Source organism: Orcinus orca, chromosome 2, assembly GCF_937001465.1.
Source record: "Orcinus orca chromosome 2, mOrcOrc1.1, whole genome shotgun sequence".
NCBI lineage: Eukaryota > Metazoa > Chordata > Mammalia > Artiodactyla > Delphinidae > Orcinus > Orcinus orca.
In genome coordinates, this window is record NC_064560.1 from 104,989,304 (window position 1) to 105,002,454 (window position 13,151).

Here is a 13,151-nt window from a genome sequence, read left to right on the forward strand (position 1 = left end):
TGGCCTGATAATTGTCTACTCAGGGGCTAGCAAAATTTGCAGGTTGCTACCCTTCTCAGCTTAGCTTTGGAACTGTAACAACCACTGAGTTCAAAGGAGACCCTGGCCTCAGAGGAATTAAGGGGTGCCATTAGGAAGCTGATGACCTCGGCAGCTGTCAGAGGTGAAAATTGGCTGCCTTGTGCCTCTTGGCCAGCCCCCTTCACATCTGTGAAAGAAACTAGTCACGCTTGAATCACTCCTCTTTTGTCTTCATGGATTTGAAGCTTTCCTCCAAGCCTAGGGGTGTTTATCAGGGTATCAGAGAAAGGAAAGGAAAATATGATCTGTACCTCCTCGCCCACATATCTCACTCCTATATTCTACTAACAAATAAGGCAGCCAAAGCGGAAAGCTGAAATCAAGTATTTTCTATGTCTAGAGTCTGTCACCCTCAAAACACTGACTTACCAGTAAAAAGTTTTTGCTACTGATAGCCAAGAATATTTCTAATCCAAAATTAAGAGGTGGTACAGCCATTTTAAAGAGAATGCTTTGCTTCACTGGGTAATTCTGAGCATCCTCTCTTTTCTGACCAACTCTTTCTGCAACGCCAGGGCCCTTGTTCTCCCATGTAACTTACCAAGTGCTCCCTTCACCTAAACGGCTCGAGCCTCTGTTGAGCATCTGCACACTACATCCACTTCCCTTCCAGTTCATAAAGACTCTAGAGCAGCTGCAGAACACTCACCTCCACCATAAGCCTTACCAGGTGGATTAGAAGGGAGCCTGGTAGAGGACAAGGAGGCCCAGACTCAAATGTAGGTCCAGGAGTTTTCTCCGCATTTAACTATTTGTGCCTCTTCCACAAGTCTCTCTAATGCCGCCACCCATAAAATGAGAGGTTTGAACCCCAAAGACCTTTCCAGCCCTAAAAGCTCATGCTCTATGGCACCACTCTAAATATGTATTTCCCACTGACTGTTCTACAAATTTTGAAAAATTATCTATCTGGCGCTCACACCTAGTTTACATACACTTTGCCTCATTTTAGGGTTTTATCTCTGTGGCCTTTTAAAACTCTATTGTTAATATATTTTTAATCAAATAAAAATATGACTAGAGCAGCTGCTTTCACTGGCATCTATATGACGTCCTGATGACTTCTGGACATTTTAGCCAAAGAGCATCTCTAAGGCTGAGCATGTGGACATACCTAAATATCTGGTTATTTTACCATGGGGAAGCAAAACATTCAGAGCATGACCCATTTGGAGGTTTTGCCATCAAGGAGGTCCCTGAAGAAACTTTGAACATCTGCCCACCACAGTATTTGCTGCTGCTGAAAAAAATCTGAATGGCAAATATTCTGGATTATGATGAATTGTCCCTTTGCCCTCAGAGAGGGCTCAATTTTGGAAAACCATCGAGACCCTACTGAAATAGTAAACTATGTTGCTATCATCTTTGTCTTCCAGATCCTGAAATTGAAATTTTCCAAGCTTTATTCTGTGATCTTAGCACATCCAAAAATTTGCCGTTTTTTTCATAAAATGCAAAGCTTATCTTTGTATGGTAAAAATTAGACAAGATAATGATTAGCTAAGTCAAGAACGCAAACTGAATACCAAGTACAAAATGTTTAAAGGAAATATCTCTTTTTAGATATCTAAAGTTATATATCTTTTTTTTAAGTTAATTCTTTTTTTTAACTGGGATATAGTTGTTCCTCTAAAGTTTTATTTCTAATTTTTCTTTATGCTATCCTTTCTTACAGACAGATTTTAAGCAAATAAAAGAAAGCAAAGCTATGTACTAAATTAGCTATCAGGTTTGCTTGTGGAATTCAGAATCCATAACTCAGTTTTCTTTTTTTAAATACTGTTGGCTTTTTCCACTATCCTGCCTTGTATGCCTGTAGGATAGGAAAAACCTTGGCAAGCATCCTCAAATCGCCAGGGGGTAGGCAGCAGAACGTGCTTCCAACCACTGAAATACTCTCATTGTTCACACACTAGCCACACCAAAGAGAGTGACCTCTTTCCAACACTGACAAGTGAACATGAACAGCCCTGCTGACTTTGATTGGCAGGTCACTGGGTCTCTGACCTTGAATGACATTGCTGGCAGATTTTGACTGGCAGGCTGCAGCACAGCAGAGCACCTCCAGTACACATGCCCCCTCTCCAGAAATTAGTCCTTATCTTTTCAAAAACGCTCTCGTGTTCCCAAAACATGGACTAAACATGAACCAAAATGTGACTGAGGGCGTCAAACACATGAAAAAAAAAATGCTCATTAATTTACAACCCTCAGATCCCACTGTAATTGACACATCCAGTGATGCAGTTAGTCAGTCTTTGGCTGCATTTCCATGAGGCCAAATACCAAAATTAGGTGAGAGAAATTCAGGCAGTCATACAGATACGTTGTCAACAGCACACCAAATATTCAGATACTTAAGCATCTCCGGATGGTTCTTGACATGCAAACAAAACATCTGGGTGACTGAACAAAGGTTCCATTTTTCTCTGGATACTTAGGCATATTGAAGGGAAGTCTTCAGACACTAGGGCTAATGAAGCCCTTCCCACTATTCTGGCGAATGAAAATATGGTGACTTTAACCCACTACTCCACATAGCATCCAAATCAAATTTTTCCCTTAATAAATAAAAATATTTTTTCAAATAAAAATGCCACAAATGTCTTAAGAAACCACTGCCTTACTTATAAAATAAAATCAAGATGTTCCAAAACTGGCAAAAAACCATGAACCTCCCATACTCCTGGTTAAACAGGGCATGTTTTACACCTGTGCTCAACACTGGTTCCTCCAGAAGCTCCACTAAAATGAGAGTGAAAGAATGTAAAATTTTTAAAACTTTCAAGTATAAAGAAAATGAGAAGGAGACAACACAAGTGAGGGACAGGAAAAAACTGGGGAAGTTGGAAACTAACTGGAGGAGTTAACAGAGGTGAACATTTTGACAACTAAATACCTACAGAGAATAAGAAATAAGCTAGTTCTCCCAACAGAACCTGGGAAGTTTCAGGAATTAGAGACCCCAGGTGCCATGGAATAAAGGGGGACTGAAAACAGGACAAGTAGATGAATGTTAGTATAGAGACATTCAGATTCCCAGGTTCCCTCCCAAACCACCAAGTTACCAGCCTTCTCTTACCCCACAGAGAAGTTTATTCTATGGAGAAAATGAACCAAAGAAAGTCCAATCTTGTGACACAGAGGCAGGGCAAGAGCACTGTAGTGAAAACAGAAGAATAAGAAAAAGCCCACATCCTAAACAGTAACCTCCCAACCTCCTGCTGCCACTCAGCTGAGATACTGCTGTCAGCCAGGTGTAGACCTCCTTGTCATAGGTCAGGGTCCCTGGGAAATAAATGCTGAAAGGAAGATTTGTGTGTGGAAAGTGTATTGGAAATGCTCTGAAGATCAGCACCTGTGGAGGAGGGCAGGAAGCATAACTAGACAGAGGAGAAAGTGTAAGAGCAATGCAGCAACAACAAACGACTCCATCAATCACATGAGGAGCTCTGGAGTTGGGATGGCCCTTCAGAGCTACCCCATATTGAAGCAAGGAACCAGACCTTCGTAATGCCTATATTGGCCAGTCACTGGATGCAGGCTGCTCTCTTCAGCTAGAGGCAATTCAAGAAAAGAGACCCAGGGGCTTCCCTGGTGGCGCAGTGGTTGAGAGTCCACCTGCCAATGCAGGGTACACGGGTTCGTGCCCCGGTCCAGGAGGATCCCACATGCCGTGGAGCGGCTGGGCCCGTGGGTCATGGCCGCTGAGCCTGCGAGTCCGGAGCCTGTGCTCTGCGACGGGAGAGGCCACAGCAGTGAGAGGCCCGCGTACCGCAAAAAAAAAAAAAAAGAAAAGAGACCCAGCTGAGAACTGTCAATCACAAACACCCCTAGCAAAGGGAGGAATGATTGATTTAGTCCTCAGGGGGAAAGGAAGAGATCTGGAGGTACAATTCATGGATGAGTAGGATGCCATCCCTGTCCTAATCAAATTCACATTTGCCAGCAATTCAGAATTAAAATTTTACACCATCAGGAAGACAAGCTGGTAACTAAATATTAATACAATGAGTCAAATGCTCACTAAAGTTATGGGACAAACGTTTAGTTCTACGAGGGGAAAATAAAAGTGTGGAGGTTCTGGGCTGTTTTTCCAGGTTAAAAAATATATGAACTGGATGTGGAAGGATGCATTGAAATGAATCAGTGGGGTAGTCAGGTAGTTACAACTGCACCAGATGTAAGGAAGACCCTGAATCAAGGAATGGAAATATGTACAAAAAACTAAGTGCAATGGGGGTAAGTAGTGAAGCAGAAAGGGGTGAGAGATATGTCTGTTAGGGAGCCTTGACTGAAATTAATTTCTCTGTGCAATGTGGAGCCACTGAAGATTTTTGAGCAGGGAAAGAAACTGACAAATGTCATGTTTCTAGATTTTACTGTCAGTGATTATAGAAATTATTGGAACTGGGAATGATTCCAGGCAGAAACGTGAATTGAAAGAAATATTAGAAAGTGCAGAGAGGCACTATAAAAGAGTTTTTAAGAATGTATGCTGTGGTCAGAAAGAGAAATACAAATATCATATGATATCACTTATATGTGGAATCTAAATTATGGCACAAATGAACCTACCTACAAAACAGAAACAGACTTACAGACACAGAGATCAGACTTGTGGTTGTCAAGGGGGAGTGGGGGAGGGAGAAGGATGAACTAGGAGTTTGGGGCTGGTAGATGCAAAGTATTACATTTAGAATGCATAAACAACAAGGTCCTACTGTATAGCACAGGGAACAACATCCAATCTCCTGGGATAAACCATACTGGAAAAGAATATTAAAAAAAGAATGTCTATATGAGTATAACTAAGTCACTTTGCTGTGCAGCAGAGATTGGCACAACATTGTAAATCAACTGTACTTCAATTTTTTTAAAAAATGCATGCTGTGGACTCGGGTAGGCTACGGTTTCAATTCTCATTCTGCTACTTAAGCTAGGAAACCTCACACAGATCACTTAAACTCCCTAAACCTCAGCTTCTCAACTGTAAAATATGGGATAATAATACCTGCTTTATAGGATTTGGGGGGACAAATAAATGAGATGATGTATGCAAACTGCTTAGTACAGCCCTAGCACAGAAGGAAGAGCTTATTACATAAAATCTGATTGGGAGCAGCAGCAACAGCACCATGCTATGGGATGGAATTATCATGTAGGCAGAAGGAAGGGAGCACTGTAAGAAAAACTTTTGAAGAAGAATCAAGGAGAGTTGGTTTTTTCTATGAAAAGGAAAAAAAAGGGTGGATTCAATGATGCCTTCATGGTTTTGAGCCTGGGTTCCTGGACCAATGGTGACACCACTGCAAGAATCATGGACATCTAAAGGGTGGGAAATTTGGTACGATTTTGAGATTTTTTATTTTAATAGGGCTAAGTTTTACTTACTCAGTGTCAGATTATGGATGGGGATGGAGCTGAAGATGTGTGAGGGAAAGAGCGTGTCAAGGAACTGTTTAGAGAGGAAGAATAGAGGCTCTGAAGGATTTCCACATTTAGGGATAAGAATAAAACTAAAGTTGTAGGGAAAATAAGCAGAAAAGCAGATAAGACAAATGTTATGGTTAATTTTATGTGTCAACTGGAGTAGGTTCTAACGTACCCAGATATTTAGTCAAACACTATTCTAGGTGGGTCTGTGAGGGTATTTCTGGATGAGATTAACATTTGAATTGGTAGACTGAATAAAGCAGATTGCCCATCCTAATGGTGGTGGCCCAATTTATTAAAGGCTTGAATAGAAAAAAAAAAAAGACTGATCCTCTCGCAAGTAAGAGGGAACTCCTCTTGCCTGAATGCCTTAGCTAGGATGGGTTCTTTGCCACCCTCAAATGCAAACTGAAACATCAGCTCTTTCTGGGTCTGCCAGCATTCAGAATGGATTTATACCATCAGCTCACCTGGGTCCCCAGCTAGCCAACTCTAGGTCTTGGAAATTGTCAACCTCTACAATCACGTAAGCCAATTTCTTATAATAAACATACATATTTAAATCATATATACATAACTAAATTACATAGATAGATAGATAGATAGACAGATAATCCTTTAGTTCTGTTTCTCTAGAGAACCCTGACAAAGAATGCAGTTCCAAGGAAGGAGATAATTTCGAGAAGGAGCAGGTACGTGATATACTAAGTGTCCATGTAGTTAAATGATAATGAGAGTTAATAAGTAACCTCAGGGTGGGATGACCTTGATATTAAAAGTTTTAACAGTCCAAGGAAGCTGGATTGCTATGTAGCAGGTTTATAAATTCTTTCATTTTTAACCTAACAAACCTCATCAAGTATTTTCAAACAATATCTCAGATTAAGGTTGAAGGTCAAAAATCACATTCAAAATTAAACTTGAAAATATAAAAATAGACACATACATGAAGGATAGTATAGCTGCAGTCCATCTGCCTGCAAGGTACATTTCTCAGAACCAGGGATTTAGTCCTGGCAGGGATGGTCTTGTTTGATATATAAGTTTCCTATGGTTGCTGTAATAAATTACCTCAAATTTGATACAACAGAATTTATTCTTTCACTATTCTGGAGGCCAGAAGTCCAAAATCACTTTTACTGGTGCTGCCAGAGCCACAATCCCTTCCGAGGTTCTTGGGAAGAACCTGTTCCCTTGCCTTTTCTAGCTTCTTAAACTGTGTTCCTTGGTTCATGACCCCTTCCTCCATCTTCAAAGCCAGTGGCCTAACATCTGCTTTCTCAGGCTCTTCCCTCTGCTTCCTCTACCTGGCTTTCTTTCTGTGTGTGTCGGTATCAAATCTCTCTCTTAAAAGGATACATGTAATTTCATTTAGGGCCCACTTGGACAATCCAGGATAATCTCCACGTTTCAAGATCCTTAGGTTAATCACATCCTCAAAGTCTTTTTTTGCCATATAAGGTTCAAGAGATTAAAATGTGAATATCTGTGAGGGGCACCATGATTCAACCTGCCACAGTTGATAATCCCAACACTGCATCCAGATGTGCACCCTGGCAACCCAGCTTATTTCATTCAGCCTACGTCCTAACCCCAAACATCTGAACTCAAGTACTTAAAAGAGAAGCTCTCTAAAACCCAAGCCTAAGCATAACCAGAAAAAAATACAGGCATTTTAAAGGGAGAACAGGAGATAAGATCCCTTTAAGAAAGATAATCTACAGTTGTGGAAGGCCTGTCACTTAGCGAGAGCTGCGAGCCAATCAGATGCTCTGTCAGGAGACGAAGCAACAGAAAACCTGCCTAATTGGATTGGCTGCCTTAATGGGCCAGAAGTCAACAAGTCAGAATGAAAAATATACTCAATTCAGCCACCTGGAATTGGTTGTAAAAAGGATGAAATAAAATAGGTCAATTTTCTGGAACTAGTAAGAAGGTCCATACCCAAATGGACTGAATGCTTCTGTCTTTATGCACCTGTTTGTCACTTTGTGACTATAGCTTTAAACCACTCAAGATGTGTGAATCTATCTTGTTTTTAAAGGGTTAAAAACAGTCAATGAATTTATTCATTTTGAGTTTCCTTCCCAACTACTGCCAGTCAACTAAATTTGTTATGAGTTTAACTAATTGTACCAGTTCTCCTCCTGCTCAATGACACAGCTCATCCTTTTTAATGCATTAACACTGTTTCAGTGCACGTCTTCACCAAGGTACATCTGGATGTTCCCTCTTCTCAGAACACTACCACACTGCATGCAATTCTGTTTTTATCTGCCTCCAACAGAGAAATTGTTTTTGTAGTGGATTAAATATTTGTGATCCAAATGGTTCACATAACCACAAAAGTCGACTCACAGTTTTGACTATTCATAGCACAGTAAAATGGCCATGAAAGAAGTGGAAATGGATATTTCTGAGAATAGCTTCAAACTCAAGGTCCTTCTCTTACTCCTGACCTGCCATCTCTGGTTTACTCTTTCAGAAAATATTTACTAAACTGCCATGCAAGCCTCTCTACACAAGTCCCTGCTCTGAAGGCTCTCACAGTAGAATGAACAGAGGCAGGAAGAGAGCCTCACACTGCCCTGATTCTGGATTTTCAGCATATGTTAGAGCTGTATTAAGCCTGCTAGCCCTGTGTGCTATAAAGGGTTGGTTGAACAGTGTCCCCACAACATTCATGTCCACTCAGAACATCAGAATGTGACCTCATTGGGAAAAAGGGTCTTGGAAGATATAATTAGTTAAGGATCTTCACATGAAATCATTCTAGATTTAGGTTAGTCCCTAAATCCAATGACCTACTGAGAGTATCATCTCCCTTTCTAATATAATGTAAGAGCATATCGCTTTATCTACACCTTATAGTAAACATATTTCCGGGATATTTTTCTAGTTCTCCATTGGGTTCTTTGAAAGTTGACAGTTCATTCCTGGTTTAATGGTATTGACCTTATTCCTACAAGCCTTTGCTTTGTGTCTTGTGTTAGTGGCAGTCCCACATGGTACCTGCTTATAAGACCAGCATTCTTCTACTTTCCTTTGGCCAACAGGTCTTTAGGTCTATTAAAGCTAAAGACCATGTTTATAGAAAACTACCATTTGGACAGAACTGACCAAATAGATGATACGACACTTCCCTATACTCACAACTGATCATGTGCCTGAGTGAAGAGATCAAGGTGAACAACTATTTTGACATTAGTTTAATTCAATGCCTTCAGTTTCACATAAATCACAGCTTTGAGCATCTAGCCAGGTGTAGGTATTAAGAATAAAAAAATGTTGCTGGCCAATTACAAGCTGATATATCTGCTAACTTGAGCTGGTTAGCTGATTCGTCCTCTGTGGGTCAGGTCACGGGAGCACCTGGCTCTTAGTTACTGACAGGTGGATGGAACAGGCAAGAAATGCCAACATTAGGAACCAAATCACGGTTGAGGAAAGAGATGCTTTAGCTGCAGACAGAGGAGAGATATGGCTCCAGCATTACTAGATCCAAAGTCCTGCAGGCCAAGGAAAGGCAAAGGGAACTCAAGTCTGCAAAGCTGCCCAAAGACCCAGCCCAGATGTGGGAATGCCACTAAGATGTCGTTGAGGACAGATAACTAAAAGAAAGAGCCAACGGTTGTAGGAATAAGGTCAACCTTATCTAGACAGGAACGTTTTTACAAGGGGATAGTAAGAGCAGGTGCCATTCAGACAGGAAATCAAAAACAGGCATGACTGAGGAAGAAGTTAAGACAAATTAATTCCAAGAGTGTACAATTCTCTGGAGTCCAAGAGAGCAAATAGAACCAGGGAAGGGGATGGGAATTTTATCATTTACGTAGCACATCCTACATATCAGGCACTGTGCTAAATACTTTCAATATATTATTAGTTCACTGTGTATTTCACAGTTGAGGCTCAGAGACATTAAATGACTTGCCCACATAGCATAACTGATGAGCAAATTCAAACCCAAGTCTGTCCGTGTCCAGAGCCCAAGCTCTTTCTACTGTATCAACATTTCTCAAAGTGTAGACGGAGACCACCTGCATCCAAGTCACCTGAGACACTTGTTAAATACACAGGCCCAGCAGTCCTGGATCAGGTTCTCTGTAGGTGATTCTATATACATTGAAGTTCTAGAACCACTGTACTCACCACAGTGTTCCTCTCTGAGGGAGGCCTGTCCTCTGGGTGTTAAGTATTCTGGGCCTCAGGTTGAATGATGGTCCTAGGTTCTGAGTGGGACTGAGCCCTAAGTGAGGGTAAAGTGCCACCGCCACACAAAGGCAAGACCAAAAATACAAACTGATTTTGCACAGAGCAGGGTGAGTCCAGCAGCCCCACCTCAAGTTTCATCCAAGAGCCAATACAAGAAGGAACCGACCAAGTGGTTGAGGCCAAATGGTCAGAACTGTGGCAGCAATCAGGAAGTCAGCTGTGGCACTGGACCCCAAATCCCTGATTCTGAGAGTCGGTTTTTTCTTTCTTCCTCTGTGTGAACTTCTCTGTGTTTCTTAACCACCCACCCCCCGGCCCCGACACACACCAGTCTCAGCTTCCTTGTCAATAATCATAGCAATAGCTGACATTTACTGAAAACTTCCAGTGTACTAGGCCCTGTTCTAGGACTTTTATATATGTTTATTCATGTGAAGCTACAACCACTTGATGAAATAGATAAGAATTTCTATCCCATTTTACAGATGAAAAAAACTCAGGCACTAAGAGATTAGGTAACTTTCTCAGGGCCACCCAGCTGGCAAGCACTAAGCCTGGGATTCTAATAGAAAGAAGCCATAATCCCAGTCACAACACTGTTCTTCCTCTCCAACAATGTCTACGGCGTCACCTTCCACGCAACTGGTGTTCATTAAGAAGTTTTATGTGCCATTTTAGGACTCAGATTAGGAGTCAAACACTACCCTGAGCACGTGTGTCTGAGCAGCTGTGATGGGGAGATGGGAGACTTCAGAACATTTGATCCAGTCACATCGGATTCTGTTGTGACATTGTGAATGGACATGATCCAAGACTGTAAGCCAACTGGGCAGAGTGGCCAAACCCAGCAGACACATGAATCCTGTTTTGTTTACCATGAGTTCAGAAAGCATGATGACATCACCAAGAGGCCTAATTTGGAACCCTAAAAAGAAAAAAAAAAAATACTCTGCCTTGGAAACAGAGAGATAAAATCAATAGGAAGGTGGATCATTCAGGAATTCCTGGGAACCAAAAAAAAAAAAAAAAAAAAAGACAGCTGCAGCAGGACATGCTAGAGTGTTGTCTTCAGTGGCTGAAGTGTCTACAACTGCCCAACAAGGTAAATCAAATCTGCTGCCAATACATTCTTCTGCTGTTCAGATAAAACGGCAGACTAAGCTGGTGAACTTTCACCCTTCACCCGTGCTCTTCAAGCCAAAGTACAGATTAAAAAAAATCAATAACCCCAATCGATGGGAAAATATTTTTAGTCTCTAACTGAACGATATGTTTTGACAAGGCCAAAGAGGAGCACAAAAGAATGGCAAAAGATAAAAGACAGAAAATTAGGAATTTGTTTTACTGGAGGAGGTGGAATCACCAATCACTTTCTTTTTCCCTTGCTGACATTCATCTAAATTACCTTGCAGCAAGGAAATAAAGTGTAAGGAGATGAATTTATAAAATGGCATGATTCACTGCCAAGCAACTTAAAACCTATTATTGCTGCTATTTTCTGTTGCCATTTCCAAGAAAGCAATCTAGAGAAATGCCCGTGTTCAGAATAGAGTCAGAGGAAGGAGCATTTCCCCAAAGTGGATAGAGCAGTCAATGGGACACAGCCTCTGCCCCCACCCGACCTGGAGATCACATCCAATACTAAACAAGTTGGAAAGTGTTTAAAATCCACCCAATCTGGCTCCACTTTCTCTCAAAATAACCACTGTTTTTCATAACCTAATACCCTGCAGGTCCTTTCATAACTGAGCAAATTAACCACATAATATCACCTTGTCTTCTGGCCCTTTAAGCAGTCATTTATTTTTGTACATAGAGCCAAGCCTAGTAGAGTTCCAAAGTTTATTTCTTTTTTTTTCTATATTGAATAAAGATGATGAAGAAACATGAGACCCTGAATAAAATAAACAGAAATTATCCAGCATTTGTTTGCTTTTTTTGTCCAAGGAAATTCTGAACATAGAGAATCATCTTACCAACCAATTAATATTTTCAACTGTTTATAGCAATAACAATTGGTGAACAGATAGATTTATGGGATTCAAAAATCTGTATAAATCCAATAGACTGACAGTTGGAATAGCAGCAACCTTTTTTACTTATTAATGTATTTCCTTCTCTTCCCCCCCACCAATATCAATCCCTTGTCTTTTATTTGACAAGCATTTGGCATGAATTTAATAACTATTGTTTTGCTATAATTTCTTATTTGTCCCTCTACCATAAGTTAAATATACACATTTCTCATATATATATATACCAGGCTGACGGCTACATCTATGTAATAGCAGCCAATTCAACCCACAAAAATCAGTCAATTAAGTTAAAAAATGGTTGCCAAACCAATGGCTTGGCATCATATATTTTGGCAGTCAAAGCATCTATTTAATAGTTGATTAGCCAACTTTTTACACTGTTAGTAAGTTGTTTTCTGTTGAGATTGACATAGACTCTATAATGGCAATCATTCTGGCAGGATGAAAAGATTTGGACAGTCCTGCTCCCTGGGACTCTTCCATACGATCAGGTGACCAGTCTTGAACACTTATGTTCTATTTATGCAAGTGATAGAAACATTCACAGACTGTTGCTACCCTCACTTCACAGACGCCCCAGCATACTTTGATCTACTCATACTTTTGTAATACGAACAATGTACTTCTCTGTCTCTAGTAATAAAGATCATATAACACTTGCTTCTCTTCCCTGAGCATTTACTACATGCCATGCTCTCTGTGCTTAGCATTTTTTACAAACCTGATCTCATTTATCTTCAGAATAAACCTACAACTTAGGTAATATTATCCCTACATTACAGAAGAGAAAAAAGTCTTAGGGAAATGAGATAATTGCACAAGGCTACAACAGCAAAGAGGTAGAGCCAGGGAATAAACCCATTTCTGTCTGATTCTGATATCTATACCTCTAGCTCATTCAGCTGACGGTACCACCACCTAGATGGAATGGAGCTGATAAGATTCATTAACAATAGTAGTTGGAATGATCAGAAAACTACACTTGATCAAGGCTTTAGTTCACAAACCATTCTGTCATATTCACATGGGCCTGAAAATCCCTTTTATTTATTAAGTACTTAGTTATAATACATTTATTAAGCATCTTTAATTCTGGCTTATTTATGTAGATACAGTTCATTAATAAATTTCCAGTAGGTCACCTTGTTAAGGAATACTACACAGTGAAAGATCAATAAATCATAAGCACATTATAAATACATTATAAGTGCATTCTGTGTGTACTTCAAAGACAGGTGGTTTGCCAAAGAGTGTAAGGTATATTACCCATGAAGACTCATTTCCTTAGACTCTTCAAAGATAATTTTGCAATGTCGAATTCCCATATTTCACAGATTTCCCCCAAGTGGGTGTCAATAAAATGCCATGCTTTGGGTTGCCCAT